This window comes from Centrocercus urophasianus, unplaced genomic scaffold (assembly GCF_019232065.1).
Source record: "Centrocercus urophasianus isolate 14NV4802_14NV808 unplaced genomic scaffold, USGS_Curo_1.0 seq_74, whole genome shotgun sequence".
NCBI classification, from domain to species: domain Eukaryota; kingdom Metazoa; phylum Chordata; class Aves; order Galliformes; family Phasianidae; genus Centrocercus; species Centrocercus urophasianus.
The window spans coordinates 1,057,653-1,069,777 of NW_024885355.1; the positions used below are offsets into that span (position 1 = coordinate 1,057,653).

At 43.2% G+C, this 12,125-nt stretch overlaps 1 long non-coding RNA gene across 3 annotated transcripts in view; it reads right to left on the minus strand.

Annotated features, from left to right (window-relative positions):
* Positions 1–12,125, minus strand: part of LOC122170927 — a 27,359-nt gene continuing 15,234 nt past the window's right edge. Inside the window, exons 3-5 of one of the 3 annotated variants that reach the window (XR_006171883.1) lie at positions 4,412–4,505; positions 3,470–3,631; positions 1–473 (exon numbers count right to left, since the gene is read on the minus strand). This is a non-coding gene — a long non-coding RNA (uncharacterized LOC122170927). Of the gene's footprint in view, positions 474–2,670; positions 2,757–3,469; positions 3,632–4,411; positions 4,506–12,125 lie in introns of those variants that run through there. The other 2 variants (XR_006171882.1, XR_006171884.1) reach the window with 2 other exon arrangements.

Genomic DNA, 12,125 nt, shown 5'->3' on the forward strand with positions numbered 1-12,125 from the left:
CATTGGCTCCGGAGGGGTCCAAGGGTCCGCCCCCTCCACCAAGGTGGGCAGCCCAGAGCTGGGGGAGAAGTTTGCGGTCGGTGGGTTGTGTTGGAGCTTTGAGATGGGCTGATCGTTCGGTGTCCGGTACCTGGAGCTGCTGTTGGTGAGGGGCGTCAAGGATGGTTCGCGATTACGGTGATAACGACGAGGAAGGGGATCGCCGGTAGTCGTGAGGCGCTGCAGTGACTTGGTTTCTGTTCTTGGTATCCTCAGAACCGGCTCCATTAGGGACCGTGTGCACGCAGATCCAAAAAAGGAAAGAAGGGAAACGGGCTCTGCTCTGCTGCTGTGCTTCACAGCAGGATGTGCGTATCGCAGGGATGTTACCTCATACTGCAGGAGATTGGGGTTTGCTCTCCCCACGATGTAAAGCTCACAGGAAACTTGTCCCCACAGTTAGCAGGAGTGTTCAGATCCACGCTTATGCTCTGCTGGGAGAGGAGAAGAGATGGGACTTGATCACAGGCATTCGGGAACAGGAAACGGTGAGGCCGTCTAGACATAGAGATGTCACACACTAAGTGGAGCAGGTAGATACATGGGAGGGAAATAATGCAGGTCACCGCATCAGACCTGCTCTTACACTGGCACAGCATGCCCGTATACAGCAGCACAGCCTTGCCCTTCCCTCCTGTATCAACGTTTATCAGTTCCTCTGATAAGTTTGTTCGGGAACTTCAGCAGCAATAAATGAATCCGACTGAAACACACAAATAGAGGAAGTGAGAACACAAGGAGTGGCAGGGAAGGTTGGAGTGCAGCAGAGCTGATTTCAATCTGCTTAGAATCACGCTTAAAATTACTTCCCCCTTGATACGGGAACCCCCAGGTACATGGGAGTCATTCCTACATGATCACTGCTGTGAGGCAAACTGCACAGCTGAGCTCAAATTCCATACTGCAAAGGAAGCACACAGAGCTGAAGGAAGAAATGAGCACAGCTCCTTTTCCATCCCAAACCGAGTCCTGAAGAGTGACTCTTCCTGTACTCTATATCAGAAAGCCTCTTAAGAAGCAAGGATGCACCCTGATAATTTTGAGAACAAGTTTTGAAGGCAGGCAGGAGATTGGTGCAAAGTATTCCTAAGCATGTCCTCTCTGCAAGATATCTAACCAAACACATTTATCCAACCACCTGGCAGTGAAATGGAGAATGGTGATAGCAGGTTACTGGCAGTGGCTGGCCTAAGGCCTGGCCCAAAATCAGCCCGTGGATTGCTCTAATAGCCCCTGCTATGGCTGCTTTTATATCTGTATCCAGATCTCAAAACTTCTTTCTCTACCGTGTTTCAGAGAGGATTCCCAAACATTTGGCAGAAGGGCTGTTTGAGATGTCCATGCACAGTGGCAGAATGGAACAGGGAGCTACTGCTGCAAACCAGAATTTGTACTTGAGAGAGGAATGAATGAAATGCAGATCATTTATTTGCCTTGTAAGTCCTCAGAGCGGAGAAAGTGCTCAGGGGGAATTTCATAGAAATGATTCATCTTGCCTTGTACTTGGGATAAACTCAGATGGCCCATTTTCAATATGGGCAAAAAGGTTTTTTTTACATCTCAAAAGGGTCTCCCATTTTCAATATGGGTGAAAAAGGGTTCTGTGGGAGACCAGTCCCAGCCTCAAAAACCAACACTGTTCATTTTTTTTATACTTTAGATGTAGAGCAGAGAGAGGAGCCCAGATGTCGTGGGGCACAGCCTGACAGTTTATTCTCTAAGAAGTTTATTCTCAGCGAGACCAGCATTGATGGCTCATACCATGCTGTGCATCTTTGCTCCTATGCTCCCTGCATTGTGTCAGCGTGGCGATGTGTGCACCTGGGAGGGATCAGCAAACTTCTCCACCTAAAGTTTCCAGTAAGATTTTCAGGCAGATCAAATCCCCAGGCCTTGATTGAAATGATGCACAGGGAATGGAGGGGCATGTGAAGTCACAGGACTGAGGGACAGTAACTTGCTGTGGTGAACTGATTTAATCACCTGCAATCATCTGTCCACTCCTTTAACCTACTTGAGCAATTACAGACAAGTTGGCCTCAGCCTACAAGGAATCAGAGATCATGAATATCTTGAAGAATTGTCACAAATAGAGAGAAACTTAATGACAAATCTCTAAGACTTAACAGTCAGGCAATGATTGGTAAAAGGAAGGGAAGGGAAGGGAAGGGAAGGGAAGGGAAGGGAAGGGAAGGGAAGGGAAGGGAAGGGAAGCTCCTCAGCCAAAGACCTAGCTAACAAGATTGAAAAGTTGCAAGTAATAGCAAGCAAAACTGAAGGTGACAGTAGGTCAGCATTCTACCATCTCGAGGTCTCTCAACCAGTAAATCAGAATTAAATCCAGCAAAATAATGCTTTTACAGTGGTGTGAAGTGATGAAGAAAGTGGACTATGATTCATCACTGCTCTATGTATCATATAAACTTATACAGCTCTGCAAAACATGCACAAAACACTTCAAAATCAGAACCATCTCCTTTTCATTCCACTTTGTTGAGATAAAATAATAGATTAAAGCAGCAAAAATTGTGTTTCTTGGTGCAAAACTATGATGCTCAAGAGCAAATGCCTATTTCTAATGAATGCAAAAGCATTCATGCATGCACAGGAGCAGCAATCTTTAGTTTTCTCCATACCTTTTAGAGTGTTCCAATGTCAGAAAATGGTCAGCTTATGCCAGTTCGAATTCCAACTTTGATTTGCTGAGATTTTGCTGCCTAGAGTGAGGTCAAATGCAGAGATAAGATCCCTTTTGGCAAACCTGGCTCTGAATTACAATGGATCTTACAGCTGTCTGCAGTTTTACCAACTTGAAAATGCAGCTTAGGCACTTGCAGTTTCTGCAGTACCGTTTCTCAGTATTTGGCTATCTCCAGTTTCTTCATTCTGGATAAAAGACTAGAGCATCATACCAGAGATGTTCCCACGTGTCACTTGGGCCTTCATTTCTGTATTGAGAGGACTATGGTAAAGATTCATGGTCTGTGTGGTTCAGGTGTAACAGTAATTATAACCTAGTGTGCTCTTTATCACTTACATCCCAAATCATTCAGGTTCTCCTTAAGGGTTTTCTTGTTTGTTGAGCTATGCTGTAGCTGGTTAAAAACCCAGAGGAATCTTTGTGTCATTCCAATGTTAAATCATCACTTACTGCTTCACTGAAGCCCTGGAATCCAGCAAAACCTCTGGTGATGAATACTTTTACATTCCAGATCTGTTTTAACCAGGAAATTGCATAGTGACAGCTAAGAGCACTCAGTGCCTTGGTGAGCAGTCAGCAAGTAAGGATGAATACTAGGGAAGCCACAAGTGGCTATTTGGTTCTGGAAGCCTTATGTAGCTCTGGAAGTCATAAAATACAGATGGGTAAAGGCTTAACAATGAGCTCAGTCTTTGATTCATTAGCTAACAGCTGAATCTAAGTACTTACATCCCAGTTTTGAGGCAAGCTGCTAATTCAAGCATAAAGAGATGGGCAGATTTGTCCTGCACTGTGGAGGTGTACTGGTTCCTGGTTTTGACTTGGACTTTGTTTTCTCAGTGATCTGAAGAGCTTCATTTCTTGAAAACTCATCTCCAGCCATTGGTAATCCTGTTGTAGAAAACAAATTTAAATGTCTAAGCTTTCTTCCCCCAACTCCTCATATGTTTTGACCACGCTGGGTCAGTCACTGGAGCTATGCTAATTCACACCAGAATCTGACCATTTACATGCTAAGCCTACATTGAGGAAAATAAATGTTGTAACTTGAAAACCTGCCTTCAGATATTACAAACAGCATCAGCCTGTTCCAAAAGTACCATGATGTTCAGAATGTCCTTTCTTTCAATCTCTCAGCTTTATCCAATATCAGAGCTTCTCTCTGCAGTCAAAAAAGCCTATCTCTGCCTCTATTCTTCCTCAGCCACTTAAAAACATCTACTCCTACTTGGTCCTCCCCTCCATCCTCCAAGCCTGTATCATTCATTTCATCATTCACCTCATTTTCAAAAGTCTTTCTCTTTCCTGATTCCCCCCAGCCAACCCTTGGTATGTGCATGTAGTCTAGACAGTCCCTTAGTGAGTCCCTCAGTGCTCCATCTTAACTAGAAATCACAAGAGCAAATCTGATTTGTAAATTCTATGCATCTGGGCAGAGCTGCAAACAAGGAATGAGGCACTGGAGGAGAGTTAGAGGGGCTCCACTGCGAGGTAGGCAGAAGTGGGATGGGGGGGAAGAAGGGAAGCTCGTAAATACTGCTCATTCACTTGGGTCTTTGGAGCATGAAGGAACTTGCTGACAGCACAGGAAGCATGGAAAGTAGAATGGTGAAAGCAGACAAACATCCTAAGCACATGACAGCATGCCTTTAGACTGGGAAGATACCATACCTGCAGAAATCACAGGGTGTGCTGTGGTTGCTGTCTCTTTCCCAGCTGCCCTGCCCACAGCATGGCCTGGCTCTCAGATCTGGACTTTCCTGGCCTGGGGGACAAAAAGCGAGACTCAAAAATGGGTAAATTTGCTGCAGCACAGAACACTGCTTCCAGCAGTCAAATCTGTGACAGGTTTTCCTTCCAGGATCCAGCATACAGAGCTGGAATGGTTTTACAACACACACTCAGAATCGCTTTCCTTTCTTGTAATTTTCTGTCCATCTTATTCTGTCTACTTTACTACAGTCCAGTGGTGCAAGAAATCCTTGTCTGTGAACATCTGGAAAAAACACAGTGGATTTACAGGTAACTGGAAATCAACAATTCCTGCTGAGCCAGGGAGAAATCCACAGTAACAATGCTGAAAGTGAAATTAATCCACCTATGTATATTAAATCTCTTTTTACTCATAATTAGGGAGAAATAGAAAAGAAAGCTGCAACATCAAGGCAACAAGGGAACTGACTCTGAAAGAGAGCAGTGAATCAGACTGCAATAAATTCACCTTTCATTTGGGACTGCCCAAATGTAAGGGGCTGTCTTAGAAAGGAAATAATAATAAAAATAATTTTAAAAATCAATTATTTTTCCCTCTGTATTGATTTTTTTAAAGTATATCTCTGGAGAGATTCCACTTCAGTGTCTAAAAAGAAAAGCTGTCCAATGCATGCAGTGGTTTGAATGAGACATCAGACAGGGACCACTAATCTAGGGCTATTTCATTACTCAAAATCTAACAAAATCAGCTCATTTTTCTTGCTTTCACTACATATGAGGACACTCAAATAAATAGAGGACAGCCAGCCTGGAGGGCTTTATATAATGTAATGGTGTAACAGTTAAATTCTTTTGCTGCTTTTGCTGAGCTTATTCACACTGCATGACTCCCAAGACCCAATCCTGTCCTGATTGAAGCTAGAGAGATGTTTGCCACACATTTCAGAGAGAACAAAAGCAGCCCTTCAGTCACAGCACCTCTGCCAGACACTGTTTCACACCCTGCCAAAATGTCAGAGCTTGAATCACTTCAGTAGCTTGAGCCATTTAAAACTGGACTGAACAAAGCTCTGGAGAACGAACTGCAGAGGAAAACCTTCCCCTGTTTCTTTCCTTATCTCTGATTCTGTCTCACTGGGTTACATGGATAGCAACCAAAAACTGCAGAGCATTGACAGACGGAGTCACTGGGTGATCCGTGCTGCTGCTTCACAAGGAAGCTGTGAAAATATGGAAGTAACGTTCTCCATTCCTACCTATTTGCATCATGTCCGAGATGAATTAAGTGAATCATAACACAAAGATTATAGAGCAGCTGCCTGAAATGTTTAGAAAAAAAAATACAGAGTTCTGAAACATTTCCTGCCAGCTTTGAACAACAGTGCATTGAAAGTACAAAGTAAAGGTCTTCAGCAGTGTAATTTGTATAGGTGTGTAGTAAAATTGGCTCACCAAAAATGCTGAGCTGGAATGCTCATTTTGCCAGTTAGAGAGCTGCTTCCATGGTTAATCCAACAGAGGGAGCTGCAAAAGCTCAGGGACAGTTTGGCTGGGTACAGTGATGCTGGTAATTCAATTATACTGGTTGGTCACACTAACACCAAAGTTACTCCGGAGATACAGATCACATTGAGCCTGCCAAGAGAGCTGGCCCTGCAGAATTCCTTTGGTATGATGTACATCTCAATGCTCTCCAAACCACTGATGAGTTGCAGATTGGGCTGCAGGACCCAGGAAAACTTCATAAATTGACTGTATTGCATGATGTTGTAGATATAAAATATGGAGCAGATATGTTGTCTTAAGTGAGGGAAGTGCAAGTTGTGTAAGTTTTGTCTGTCTTCACATAGGAAAGTTCCCATTCCTACCTGCAGGACTTGCAAAATAACATCATAGCACCAGGTGAGCCTTTTCACAGGGCACCACAACCCAAAACTGAGATTTCAGTCTTACTTTACTGCCAAACGCTCTCTGAAATCAGAGAAACATCACATTGCACCGGTTGGGGAAGAATAATTTCAACTAGGATCTCTATTTTAGACAAAATGCACCACTGTAATTGCACCACTTTCTGCACCGAGGTTTCTTGCCCTGAGTCTCAGCATCTCGTCTGGGTTTGTTAATCAGCAGTTTTAAGCTGGCTATTCTGCTTCTCTTTTTGCCACATTTTCTGGGATCTGTTGCAATTCTTATCAAAGTATTCAATTCTTACCAAGTAATTAAATTCATCAGCATAAATTAATCACCAAAGCACCCTTTGAGCAGTATTACAGATGGGGAAAATGAGATAAGAGCTCACTCAACCAGTAGCCTGAGGCTGTGCAGCAAAAAAATGACTGAAATTATGCTTCTTGAATTCAGGAGTTCCTGTCTCCCAGCTCTCTTCTCAGAGTAGATCATTCCTTTAGACTGCATTTGCAATAGGAAATACAAATCTAATAGGACAGACTTGGCTCAGCATAGGCATACAGAGATCTAATCGTCAGCAGGCTGGTGAACTACGAGGGGGACCAAACCAGACACACTGCATATTGCTGTTTGCATCAGACTGGCAGCCTCTGTCCAAATGCTTTGTGTTAAGAGACAGCAATCCTGCATGAAAACAGGACACCAAATCTTAGTCTGCTAGTGGTGGCCTTCTCCCATGCAGGCAGTACGATGCAAATTGGCTGCATAGAGAAAAAAGGCCCAGAGAAGTAAGGTAAATAATTTTCAAAGGGCTGGTGCAGAAAGTGAGCCAACTGCTGATGTATGTGGATTGTGTTTGAAAGTGTGGGAAAGCTCCTTGCTCACAGGGAATTGGAAACGTTCAGGTTAAGCAAAGGACAGTGTTCTGTTGTGCAATCTCAGCAAGGAGGGTTTTTTTGTTTTGAGCACATATGCCTAGATTTCTGGGAAGAGCACATCTAAGAACACCATATTCAAGAGGACCGTTAAAGCAAGTGTTCTTCCCCTTTAATTTTTAAGTGGTTACAAAACAATGAAGCCCTCAGTTCTTTACACTTCACAGGGAAGAATGTACAAAGAGCTACTTAATCTCTTTCAGTTCAGCTCTTTCATTCTCATGGATATCCAGTTGCAAGGTATCTGTATCTGTCTCCAAACTCTCCGCTGATCCCCAAAGCAAAGTATGCCCAACTGTAAGCTCTTGTTCTAACACGCTGTTTCAGACTGACCAGGTTTCAGCATGCAAGGCTTGTTCTGCATGAACCTGTTTGACATTGGCAGAGAAGCGGGATCACAAAATCCGGCAGTACTCCTTCTGCACTGAAATGTTGAGTAAGCACTTTCACAATGCAAGGCTAATCTTACTCCTGATGTCTGAGATCCAGAAGGAAGCAAGCAACACAACTAAAGTAGCCCACGTCACCAAGGAAGATTTGAATGCTTCCTGATTGGTCTTCAAATAAGTATTTCATGTGCTTCTAACAGAAACAGGCTCGCAATTCAAGCATTGTACAGTTTTCTTCATCGTTGCAAACTGCAATTAGGGAATCAGATGGCAAGATATAAATCACATCACAGGATCAGCTAGGAAACAATAATGAAAGCAGACAGTGTTGGGGATTCTATTTTTGTTGCCCGGTTATTGCTAGGCAGTCTCAAATGCAAATAGATGGAAAAAAAAAAGAAAATAAACATATTTATAGCTAAGGTGATAACAACCTGTACACCAAATTAATTTGTGAAATTTGCAAAATTAAAATGCCACATTTAGCTCAGTCACTTAGCAACAGCTGCTTCAGTTTAAGATGCGATCATTCTGCAGCTGTTAGCTGTCACCTAGGGCTGAAGCTCCCATCCCTCTAGCAAAGTCAGCAGGAGAAAATGTGTCCCTGCATTTTGGCTGCTCCTCTTCACAATCCAATGTCTTGACTCAAACACATTGTTATCGACCATCTGCGAGTTGGGCTTTGTTGTCAAGCAGGATCTCAGCACACACTCTGACAGCTCTCCTGTGAGGCAGTTCCCTGCTCAGAGAGGCAGTGCAAATAATGATGTCTTAAACTGCCCCAGCAGCACTCATCACACTGATACCTGAAATTCAGACAAAATCAGAATTGTGAATAAATATTACCAAGAAAATTGGGGTGAGAAAACGTCTACTGAGTTTTTGCCACAGTGTAATAAAAAATTTAGAGACCATTAGGCCAAAACAAAGCCTGAGACAATGTAGCCTAAGGGCTAAGGCACAGCCCAGGGAAAGGGAGCTGAGTAGTTTTGGGCTAAGCAATCTGACTGCTTACATGCAATGCTGCTCCACACCCCGGGTTATTTTCTTGTTTCCTGATGCATAACCGTGTTTGTTGGGCGTGTGTTCAAATCAGCTCCATCCTTTGTAGGGCAGGTGTGCTTGGGGCAGGAGCCCTCAGTGGATGCAGACAAAGGAACACCTGCTCCAGTCTCCTGAGTAGAGATAAGAGCAATACAGGAGCCAGAGCTGCTTGTGCTTGCTGAGACAGCATCCGGCCCAATGTGCAGAAGGAAAGCCCAGAGTGCACACGTGTGTACAGGCCAAGAGCAAGGCTTTCATCTGAAGGTTTTGTCAGTCTCAGAATGGCTCATGGGTACCACTAGAACACTAATTACAGAGGCCTGATCATCTTCTGCCCTCTGCCCTCCATAGTCATTTATGATATGGATATCAAGAGTTCATCACCTTTTCTCTTAACCTCTATTTTGTTCTGCACCTCATGTACATATGCATTTTAGTGGAAACAGAAATAAAATCAACTGCAGAGTACACACCACTATATTCAAACAGCTAGTAAGAACACTTAGGCTTTCATTAGCCTAAAAAAGAAATGTGTGTGCTTCACCCCTACTACAGGAAGTAAATTTCCTGCAGCAGAGTTCTCATACATAATAAGGAGATGCAGAACAGAATATTTGTGGGGAAAAATGAAAAAAAGTAAACAGGATGCTCAGATCAGAGACTGCCAGTGGCTATACATTCTCCTTTTTTTTCCTTCCCCAAACCCTGTGAGGTAATATTATGACTGTGAGGTAATATTATGAGATCACAATCACGGGTTGTAAGGCCCACTTAGTAAGACAAAATAAATTTAAAAGCACAAACCTAAGGGCTTGAAAATAAATTGGGTCAGAAAGCAACACCAGAAACTGCATGGGAAGTTTTCTATTTCAATCTGTTCTCCCTTCTTTTAGCCTTCCAGGTGATTTTTTTGTTTTGTTTTGTTTTGGCTTGTTTTTCATTAACTGCAATTTTACAGATGCTCAGGGTGATCAGAAATGCAGCTTAAATTACTTCTTTGCTACTAGCAGATTCCTGCTATAGAACAAGTCTCCTTGCTGGTCAGTCACTGTCAAATGAAAACTTGGTTTTGTCTGGAAAACTTCTTTAGACTGCTGCCAAAATTTTCTTCTCTCATTGGCACAGGCTGCTCAGGGAAGTGATGGAGTCATCGTTCCTGGAGTTGCTCAAGAACTGTGTAGATGTGGCCCTCAGGAGCATGGTTAGTTGGCATGGTGGGGATGGGTCAACAGGAATAGGTTATCTTAGTGGTCTTTTCCAATCTGAATGATTCTATGATTCTTAGCATACTGAACCTTCTGACTGTCTCAGCCTACCTGTCTGATGCTTAGCTCAATCTAAAAACTGGAAGGGAACCACCCAGCCCAAACAAGGAATCTGAATTTTCTGTCTACTTCCCAGGGCATTTTTAAAGGATATCTATATTGGTATATAAATTCGATAGATAAATCCAAGCCTGACAGAAAAATTTCTCTCTTCAATCCACTCCACAAAGTATTTCCCAAACAAGCTCATGAGGTCTTGCTCTACTTGTAATAGAAAACTGACCTTTTGTAGGCATTATGTAGACAGTGCAGTCTGCATTTGTCAAAGACCACTTTCAGCAACACTGTGCAAGTACTCATTCACTTCCTTCAATCACGGTCAATTCTGCACATCCAAATGACACAGAGCTCCAAAGCCATGCAGAGCCTTCACATTCATGGTGACTGGAGCTTAGCAATCCCAGGATATGGTTAAGCATCTTTGCTATTTGTGTTTTTTCCATGTGTCTCTCCTTTTCAACCTGTTAGTTTGGCCTTGCTAACACGTGGCACACAACATTTTAATAGGCTCAGGGACAGTCATGAAAAATCCTAAGTAGGGAAATTAGAACCTACTTGTTTTTGTCACTATTCTTGATGTCATCCTCACTAAAAGCTGACTCCCTTTTCTTTCTGGCAGTGTGTCAACCATTTCACTGGAGGCCTGAAAGACTCCATTCTTCCTGTAAAAAATCAGTTACTTTGTAAAATAAGTCTACACCCTTGTGCTGATATTATCTAGGTTTCCTCCTTTTACTTTTTGCCTCATCACCTGACTCTAAAGTCCCCAGATTTGCCATTAAGCCTTTCACTCCCATCAAGGTCAGATCAGTGGGTCTGAGAGGCCTACTCACTAAACTGCAGCTTGCTCTGCAGAGCATCCAAGAAATAGAACGTTTGAGACTTCTACTCCACAGAGATTCAGGTTTTCTTGGAAGTAATTTTCCACTTTGCTTGCAATGTAGTCCCAAATAAAGCATTACATGACAGTGAAATCACAGCACTGAAGTGTTATTTGCACTTTGGTTGCAAGATAACATTTTTGCTTGCTATGCCCACTATTTTTATTTGCTGTGGTGTCACCTACAGCAGGGGGAAGTCATTTCAGACATCAACACTAGCATTTCTCCCTTGTGTAACAAAGTAATCATTTAAAGTGTGATCACTGGTACTTATCCACTGATCAAAAGGCTGCTGACGAAACCAAAGTTTGTCAGAGTGCGTGAGATGACTTGTCTTGTTATTTCAATTGGAATGGAAAGTTTTGATCCTGCTGCTCATCCACATGCCTGCATGCTGGGCCAAATTCCCCTGCCAGTCTCAAGCTCACATATGTATTTGACCAGTCAGCCCAGGTGTCATTCTACAGCCTTCCACGCAAGCACACAAACCTGCCACTATTTTTTATTTTTATTTTTTAACTCAATCTCTTATCCAGGCTTTTAGCATATGGTACTAAACTAAGTGGACATCACAGCCTCTCTGTACCAACCACACCAAATCACTTCAGAGAAGACAGAGCCAGAGCTGCCAAGAAATGCACTGACTTTGAAGAGCTGCGCCCAGGGACCTGAAGACAGCTACAGCAGAATGATGGCAGGCATCCACAGGGATAGAGCTCCTCAGACAAGCTCCCTGACCTGAGAAAGCTCTGTTCCCCCAGCTCAATCAGATGGGACTGCAGCACAAAGAATGAGACAGCCAGACCGTCCTTGACTGCCTGCCTGATGAGACGAGTGCTGGCCACTCAAGTGTTTTCAAAGAAGATGAGTTGAGCTGTTTTCTGTTACAAAACCAAGCAGCTTATCTAATACCGTTAAGAAATGCATAGAAGCCAGAAATGTTCACGGTCACTACTGCATGCCCAAATCACTTCGAGCTCTGTGGGAAGAAGAAAGAAGAATGGATGTCTCCAAACCCACAGGCATTTCTAATGAAACAAAATGACAATCTCCACTGTCCATTAGCAACACTCAGCCTATAACATCCAGCTGGGGAGTTCTGACATGCATTGGTTGGCCTTAAGGAGATCAGAAGGTTTTCTATTACAAATTACTACTAACCACCCTTATCACTACAAAGTTTAGAGACC